Below are 8,604 nucleotides of genomic sequence, written 5' to 3'. Positions count from 1 at the left end.
GATATTTCTTATGGGGGAGAAAAAAGTTTAGAGGCTTGATGAGTTCTTGAGTTAAGGGTGGAGGGGGGCAGGAGTGAACACATCTTGTTGTGTTGATGAAAAGGCCTGTTGCTCTGGGCAAAACGAATTTGTTGTCACTAACAAAAAATGTTAAGCGAAATAAGCCAGTCAGAGGAAGGCAAGTATCACAGGATCTCATTTATATGTGGAATCTAATAAACAAAATAAACTGATCAACAAATTGACCCAGAGGCATGGAAGCACGGAACAGAATGACAAATCTCATAGGGAAGGGGGGAGAGGGGGCAGGAGGAGAGTAACCGAAGAACTTATATGCATATACGCATGAGCCATGGACATGGACAACAGCGAAGTGAGACCTGGGTGGGGGCCGGGAGGAGGGGTCAGTGGGGGCAAAGAGGGGACATCTGTAACACTTTCAACAATAAAGATAAATTAAAAACAAACAAATCCCCCAATCCCACACTGCTCCCCTTAGGTTGGCACAATGGTTTTCAGCATAATGAAGAGTTGGCTCCAGTGCCAGTCACTGTCTGACTGCCAGTTAGAGTTTCCATCCTTCAAGCTCCAGCACAAGGGAGATGGGCCTGAGGAAGAACCACCCAGAGAAGTCTGGGAGGAAAGTAGGAGAACAGTCATTGCCAGGACTTAAGCTTTGTCCCCTGGGGTCACTGTCTGTAGATGCAAGCTGGCACCCTGAAGGGCCTGGGCCCAGGCAGCCTTCCTACTGGTAGAGCGACTGAGACCCCGGCTGAGTTTCTATTGCTTTCATTCCCATGGTTGCTTGTCTCCCCAGCTGGCATCTGTGACCAGAATCTGCAGTCTGTTTATAAATTTCATTTCAATTTGTCAGCAATCTGTCTCTTTTTTGTTGTACTTGTTTATTGTTTGTTTCCAGTCTGTTTTTAAACATCCATCTTAACAGAGGTTAGCTGATCAGAATCACGTCTTCTAAAGGTGGACCAGTGGAGGGAAGTTGGGGTGTGCAACATGTTTTAGTGAGAGAGCACCAGGGACAGCTCTCCCTGATAGGCTGTGTGACCCTGGCAAGTCACATAATCAGTGAGAGCGTTGGTTTCCCCATCTGTCAATAAAAACAATAGGATTATATCACAATAAACCCATTGTAAGTTGAAAATACCCTAAGTTGAAATTGCATTTAATACATCTAACCTACCAAACGCCATAGCTTAGCCTAGTCTACCTAAAATGTGCTCAGAACACTTCCATTAGCCTGCAGTTGGGAGTTATCTTGAGTTTCATCTCAAGAGAGATTGCCTTCCTCTTCTTCTCACCAGAAACAGAAGACACAGATGGGTGAGTCTTTTGTAGACATGATGGGATGAGAAACACAAAACATAATATTCAAAAACCACTGGTGACCTAGTGCACTGTTCGATACAGGCTGTTTACCCCCCTGTTCACATGGCCAACTGGAGCTCAGGCGCACTGCCGCCCAGCATCACAAGGGAGCATTGTACCACATATCGGTAGGCCAGGAAAATACCAAAATTCAGAATTTGAGGTATGGTTTCTACTGAATGCATATTGCTTTCACACCATTGTAAAGTCGAAAAACCGTAAGTCAAACCGTTGGAAAGTGGGGACCATCTGTAGTTAGCTATTCATGTCCCCTCTGCGCTGCTAGGGGGGTCCACTGTGGTTGTGCCTGGGACTGTGCGTGACACGGCCCAGGAGGTGCAGAGTCCCCAGGAGCGGGGCAGGCCCAGGGAGGGCCCACAGCCCCTGTAAGAAGGCTGAGCATCTGAATAATGAACGTGTTATTGAAATGGAGCGGTGGCCCTGTGCAGCGCTGAGAAGTCATTTTCCACAGTTCACTATCCTCCTAGTCAATGGGGCTTGACTTGATTACCCTTCCTCTGGGCTTCGGGAGATGTGGGTACCATTTGAGATTTGTTAAAAATTAGCTAAATAAAATTGCCCCCCTCCTCCCCAGCAGTAGTTTTTGTGAGTGATGGGGCTTTCATTAGGGTAATTTCTTAGGTGGATGTAATTTCTGAGAAGAGAAAATACACTTCATGTGTCTGGGTAGAGTGTGTGTGGATAGAACGCTTCATATTTAGAGGGGGGACAAACAAAACGAAACAAAGAGCCTGAAGAGGGGCATCTAAGCAAGAGTGAGCCTCATGGTGCTAATTTCACTGCCAGCAACGCTTCCCTCTGATCTCACCATTGGCAACTGTCTGTCAGGCAGGCTCAGTGCTGGTGTTTTTTATTGTTTATACATATTCGAACAATTTGAACTGTTTTGAACAGGAGAATAACATTGAAAAGTAAATTAATTAAAATGTTATTCAAAAATACTATGTTTAAATAAAGAAATTACCCTGTGTCCAGATTTTTAAAAGGACACTGGTAAAACTGAAAAATGCAGGAAATAAAAATCACATGCAACCCTCCCTGAGAAAACATTTCAAGCATTTTCTGGCCATCTTTCCAATGCACACATGTAAATCTACATAGAAATGCATGGGCAAAATTGGCTCATGCTGGATGTATGGTTTTCCAGATTGCTTTTTTCACCTAACATTATGAGGTGCACATTTTCCCCCTTGTATTGTTGAATTGCTTTCAAAATCATGATTCTTAATGGTTGTGTAATTTCATCAAATGGATGGAGGATGATTTATTTAAACACTTCCTAGTGGCTGGAAATTTAGGCTGAATTGGAATAACTTTTCCATGAGAGAAAAAAGAAGGCTAGTGATTTACGAGACAACAATGATTTCTCTTCCTGCATGAGCAGCAGGCAATAAAAGTCAGCAACCCAATCTGCTATGTGATGAAAGGTCCAGAAATGGCCAGAAAATAGATGGGGAAATCGTGAGGGATGAAGTGAGTTGTTAGTGTTTATTATTTATATGGCACAGTAAATATATACAGCTCAGGACCAAGCATTCCCCTGTCAGCAACTTGCAACCAGTCAGTGGCCCCTCAGAGCCTGGACAATGCTTAAAGCCACAAATCAAGGCAGCACCTTTAGGGGACATGGTGAGTCAGGCCTTTTTGATGGAGGTGCCCCTACTGGACCATGGCTTTCATTTCAGGAGACCAACAGTCTCCTGACAACTTCAGAGAGAGACAGGGAGACAGAGAGAGAGAGAGAGAGTGTGTGTGTGTGTGTGTGTGTGTGTGTGAGTTCAAGAAGGAGGAGGGAATGGGCTATGTATTTCCTTTGTATCTGCCATTGTTTTACCTCCTGGGATAGCAGCTTTCAGTGGTCACGCCCTGACCCTTGCTTGTTAATCTGAGATGAGAAAGCCTCTCCGGCTCCTATACAGGAGATAGAGATTATTATCTCCAATTTCCAGGCAGGGAAATAAAGTCAGACAGGGGTGCAATGACTTGATCAAGACTTCTCTCTACGAATGACAAACTAGGACTAAAACTTAAGACCCCAAGTCCCATGTGACAACACCACCCCAGCTACCTCCGCAGGAGAGCATTTGTGAGTCTCTTCATGCTCTGCCTCCCTTCCTTGTCTTTATTGGGCAGTCAAATCTCTTCGGTGAAGTAGGGAGAGGGAATTTGTGCAAGAAACTCTTTCTCATTCTATGACCACAAGTGGGGCTTTCCCTCAACCACCTCCCCTCCCCAGCACTTTGATCCCTCTTTCTGGCTTTATTTTTCTCTAGAGCACCCAACCCATCTAACATGGTATAGATTTTACTTAAAAAATCAAAATGCCTCCTCATTAGAAATAAGATCCTAGATGGAAGTCCCTTCAAAGTAGTGTGGAGACAGTAAACTATAATGGTAATAGCTATGATTTACTGATTACCTACTATGTGTCAAAACTTTTCAGATGTTAGCTCTAATTTTTTTAGTAACCCAGTGGGAGGTAAGCATTTGCACAGGTGAAGAAAACCACAGCTCAGGAGCACCTTAGGGTGACAGACTCCAGCCAGAGATGGGATGTGATCCAAGTCCACATGAGTTCAATGCTGTTTCCCTTCATATTGTGCTGGCTTTAGAGGGCTGAGGAGGGACAATTGTGTCACTGTGGCACCCAGGAAAGCCTGAGGTCTTTCTCACCTAGGGCTAGTAATGAGTCAGGGACTGGGAGCAGGTCCTGGTTGCCAGGGCTTCCTGGAAGAGCTCCCATCCCCCAGGCTTCTCAGCCCCATTTTTCCCAATGGGCAGATTCCCAGGCTTTCTTCTGTCTCTGAAACCACTACTTAACCCTTTAAGGCACAGAGTTGGGCTATGTCAGCGTTGTTATGAGTGGGCTTATTGGACTGTACTCTGGGTGCCAAGAGCCAAAGTGCCCTTGGCGGCCTGGAAAGAGGGACATTCAGAACACTGGAAGTCCAACTTCCTCCACTTCCAAATGTCCTTCTGAGCTGGAACCAAACCCATGATACAGACATGGGGAGTTTAAAATAGACATGTGGAAAGCTTGTGCAAAATGGCCTGGAGAATCTGGAGCTGTATCGTTTTTGACGAAGGCACTGCTTTACACCCCTACACTCACTAACTCAGAGGCAGGCAGTCCCTTGGGGAGCTGGATCCAGACCCCTGGCCTTACCCTTTGCCAGCTCCTTTGTAGACAGGTATTTACCTCCCCCCCTTTTTAACTAGCACCTGCAGACTTTAATAAGACAAAATCTTACCTTAAAACCTAGTATGTCAGGAATGCTTGGGAGGGGGGTGGAAGTCTCTCCAATAGGCCAGCCCAGCCTTGCTTTACCCCCCGACCCCCATCCTGTCTTCTCACCAGACCCCAGGAAACCCTGGAAAACCACAGCCTTAGATCATCTGACCCAAGAGAAGATGCCCTCCAACAGCCCAGAAGGGGCACAGGGTCACCCCACAGGTCTCCACCTCTGCACCGGTAGTAAGGAGCCTCTGAAAAAAGTGTGTTCAGGACAATTCAGGTGGACAGCAGTGTGACGCTTCAAAGGCCATTCTTAAGCCGACACAGTCTCTGTGTCTCAGACCATCAGAAACCCCCAAGGCCAGGAGCAATTTTCCTGGGTCACCCACATGGGGTAGTGGGCACAAGAAGGGGCATATTATCTAAATATGAAATTGGCAGTTTCTCTATGATGTTCTATTCTATCTTGCCATGAACTTCATAATTTTATATTGGCTCAGAGAAAATAAATTTTATCATTTATATAGCGATTTTATTTACTCATCTCTTCTGCACCTATTGTTGAGCACCTATAAGGTTCTAGACATCAAAGAAATAATAATAAACAAGACAGATGAAAATTGTGTAAGTTTCACAACTCAGCCCTATTTTTGACAATTACAATCTTTTCCCCTGGGTGGTTGGGGACATGTCCCCTAGTACATTCCCTATGTGAATGCCCCAAAGTTGACTTATTTCCTCCCCTCAGACCTTCCACCCCAGTACTATACAGGGACACTTTTTACTCTGAGCTTCTTCATGCCACCAGAAAGGTTGCTTTAAACTGCTCTTTAAAAAAAAGGCTTATCTTCAGATTTGCTTCGCTACTTATAACACAAACTTAAAACAGTTTATGATCAAATGGCATTTTTTAATTTGTCTTGATTCATGCGAAAGTAATTTGGATTCACATTAGTATTCTGGAAACTGATCATTAACACTTTTTAGCTGATTTTGTAAACACATTTTGCTTCCAAAATAAACATAAACAGGAAAGGAGAATGCTCGGTGTAGCTGAGGCATGAAGACACACACACATTAAAGGGAAGGGCAGGATCCTCAGTGTAAAATGGGGAAAGCATTTGAGAGTCATTTCATCACCAACTCGCTCCATGAAAAATTTGTAAGAAATATGTGAATAATTCTGTATTTGCCTGATGGGGGGATTTCAAGCAGCAGAGTTGTTTGTGTGTCTATCACGGATCATTGCAAATCATTAAGATGGGGTGGGAGGTGGCGACTGATGAACATCTGATAAGGCAGGAGAGGGACCACATGTGGCAGGGATGAGCAAAGCAACAGGGCTGCCTCCAGGATGGGAGATTCGGAGACACACGAAATCAGAAAGGTTTGGTGGCCTGGCCCCCCTCCAGTCAGTGCTGAGAGCAACATCCCCACCAAGGGGCTGCCCAGCCTCTGCCGCCACCTCCCAATCAGCTCAGCTCACCTTCCTGTGACACCTTGGCCTACATACTTTAGTTCCAAGTACTTTGGCATTTAAAGATGCATCTTCCAAGTATGCCAGAAATAATTGGACATGTCTACTAAATCCACGGGAACCTAATTCAGAAGCTTCCCAGCAACACTCTTGTACCCCTTTCCTTCCCCTAGTTGCCTCGCATCCTAAACTCTCTTAGACAATCTCCCTCCAGACTTTCCCCAAGTGCCTCAGACCCACCCTAACCCTGGGATTCCTGGCACGTCTCCTCTTCCCATTTTGCTCTAGATTTTGTGTGCCCAAGTGGGAAATAACCCGGAGCCCTCCTGGAGGGCAGGGGAGGAAAAGAAACTCCGTAAGTAAGACCAGGCCATTCTGTCACATTGAACTGCAGTGTGACTCAGTGAAGCTCCCGAGGGGACAGAGCATGTGGGTTTCGGAACACGGGCTTGGAAGCCAGGCAGACTTGTGATCTCAGCCCTGCCACTGGCCAGATCCTTCATCCTTCTGAACGTCACTTTCCTGATCTGTACAACAGGGACAACATTTACTGAACAGGTGCAGTGCCTGTCAAGCACTTGGCACAGTGTATGTTCAATAAACGGATGGCATACCTGTTCTTATCATTCCAGTCTTGCCTCTAAATGTTCAACACCCCTGGTGCAGGAAGGTTCTGAGTTGCTCCTTCCTTAGTATTGATCCAATTCAACAAACATCAACTGAGACTCTATTCCTGCCAGGAACTGGGCTGGAGCTGCAGATGTGGAGGCACCAGAGATGAGGTCCCTGTTCCTGAGAAGCACCAATAATCGCCTGTTACTCCTTACAGAATTCAAGGAACGGGACCAATAAATGAAAGTTTACATTAACGGAAGAAAAGGAAATCGGTCTGCTTTAAGGTAGGTCCAGTTCTCTGTGAGTTGGTTTGAGTTGCTGAAGTAAAAGATGAGGTGCTCCGCTACCACTTGGCGGTAGATGGGTTGCTGGCCTCTTGAAGCCTCAGTTTACTCATCTGTGAAGTGGGGGTCCTACAGCTTGGCTTATCTGCACCTCTCACCCTTATTGATGAAAAAAATAGGAGCGTGAAAGTGATTTTCAACACCATAAAGTGCCATGCAAATCTAAGGTTGTTGCTGTCCTTAGTCCTAATTAGTGTGTGTCTGTGAAGCCCCCCAAATTTTCCCCAGCCTCCACCACAAGTTGAAGAGGTAGAGCCCTGAGGCATAAGAACACCCTACTGGCCCTCCAATCCCTTTCCCCAACCCTAACAAGCTGGAAGAGCCCCAGGGTCCTCAGCCATCCACCTATAAGAGTCTAAGGACTCTGGTTTCAGGAGACAGAGGCACAACTTAACCTTAAGAAAAAAACATGTAAGAACGCACTGGCTCGTGACATCCAAGAGAAGGCTATGTCAGGTATTCACGACTCCAGGGCAGCTCAGAATACAACGGCAAGAATTGCTCCTTCAAAGCCCGTAGTTTCTGGAAAGGACTGCCAATTATACTTCTGTGGCCACGGTGATTGGTCCAAGATGGACCTTGCAGGGGATGCTGCCGGCGCCTGTCTAACCTGCACACAGGGCAGGTTGGGGTGAATTCATGCTCCCTGAGCACCTCCACCAACGAGAGGCAGCGGCTGGATAAAATCTCCAGCTTCCTCGCTCCCTGTTGGGTGTTATCAGGGCATCGAATTTAAGGCAGTGCCAGAAAACTCGGTAATCAACATAGATTGGGGTTTGATGCCATTTAAAAAAAATCAAAATTAATGCAAAAATTCCATGATGCCCAAAATATCAAAGTTTAAAATAAAGGCAGCACTGGTATTACTGAATTCTTCTTTGCCTCAGGCTCAGCTGAGCATTGGGGTGTGTGTGTGTGTGTGTGTGTATCTTTTAACCTCTTGTTTGCAAGTTCAGTAGAAAAGAGAAGTGGAAGTACCTTAGAACAGGCTGAGGTGCCGTCCTCTCCGGGCGTCTAACTGAACCCACCTGTGGGCTCCCCAGGCTTGGGGAGCCACCCCCGTGGCGCTGCCCAGGGCTCTCTGCGAGGGCAAAGGCAGGCACACGTGGGAGCAGCAGACTGAGGACATGTTGGCAGTTTATTCCTAATGTCCTTGGGAAAGTGGTCACAATTTGCAGGATGTAAACCAACAATCAGGACAAGATAACCCTCAGGAGAGTGAAGGGTCATTTCAACTAACAGATCACTTGTTTCATAATGGAGAAAACAAACAACAAATAAACATAGTAAGTCCCCAAGAGAGGGCTTGAAGTCAGCAAGCAGCATACGGGGGAACGGCGTCTTCCTAGGCACACGCCAAACGACAGAACTACCTAGGTATCAGCGCCTGTTCTGTGGGGAGGATTGGATCCCGGCCCCAGGCTTGAGGGAAGCCAGCCCACGATCGGAATGTAATTGAAGTATGTTACCTATAATAGGTTCAGATGTTTGTGATCTTCAGCACTTTATGAATTGTGCAGCAGATGGGC

This window comes from Miniopterus natalensis, chromosome 11 (genome assembly GCF_054644295.1).
Source record: "Miniopterus natalensis isolate mMinNat1 chromosome 11, mMinNat1.hap1, whole genome shotgun sequence".
NCBI lineage: Eukaryota > Metazoa > Chordata > Mammalia > Chiroptera > Miniopteridae > Miniopterus > Miniopterus natalensis.
This window is presented reverse-complemented; position numbering follows the sequence as displayed.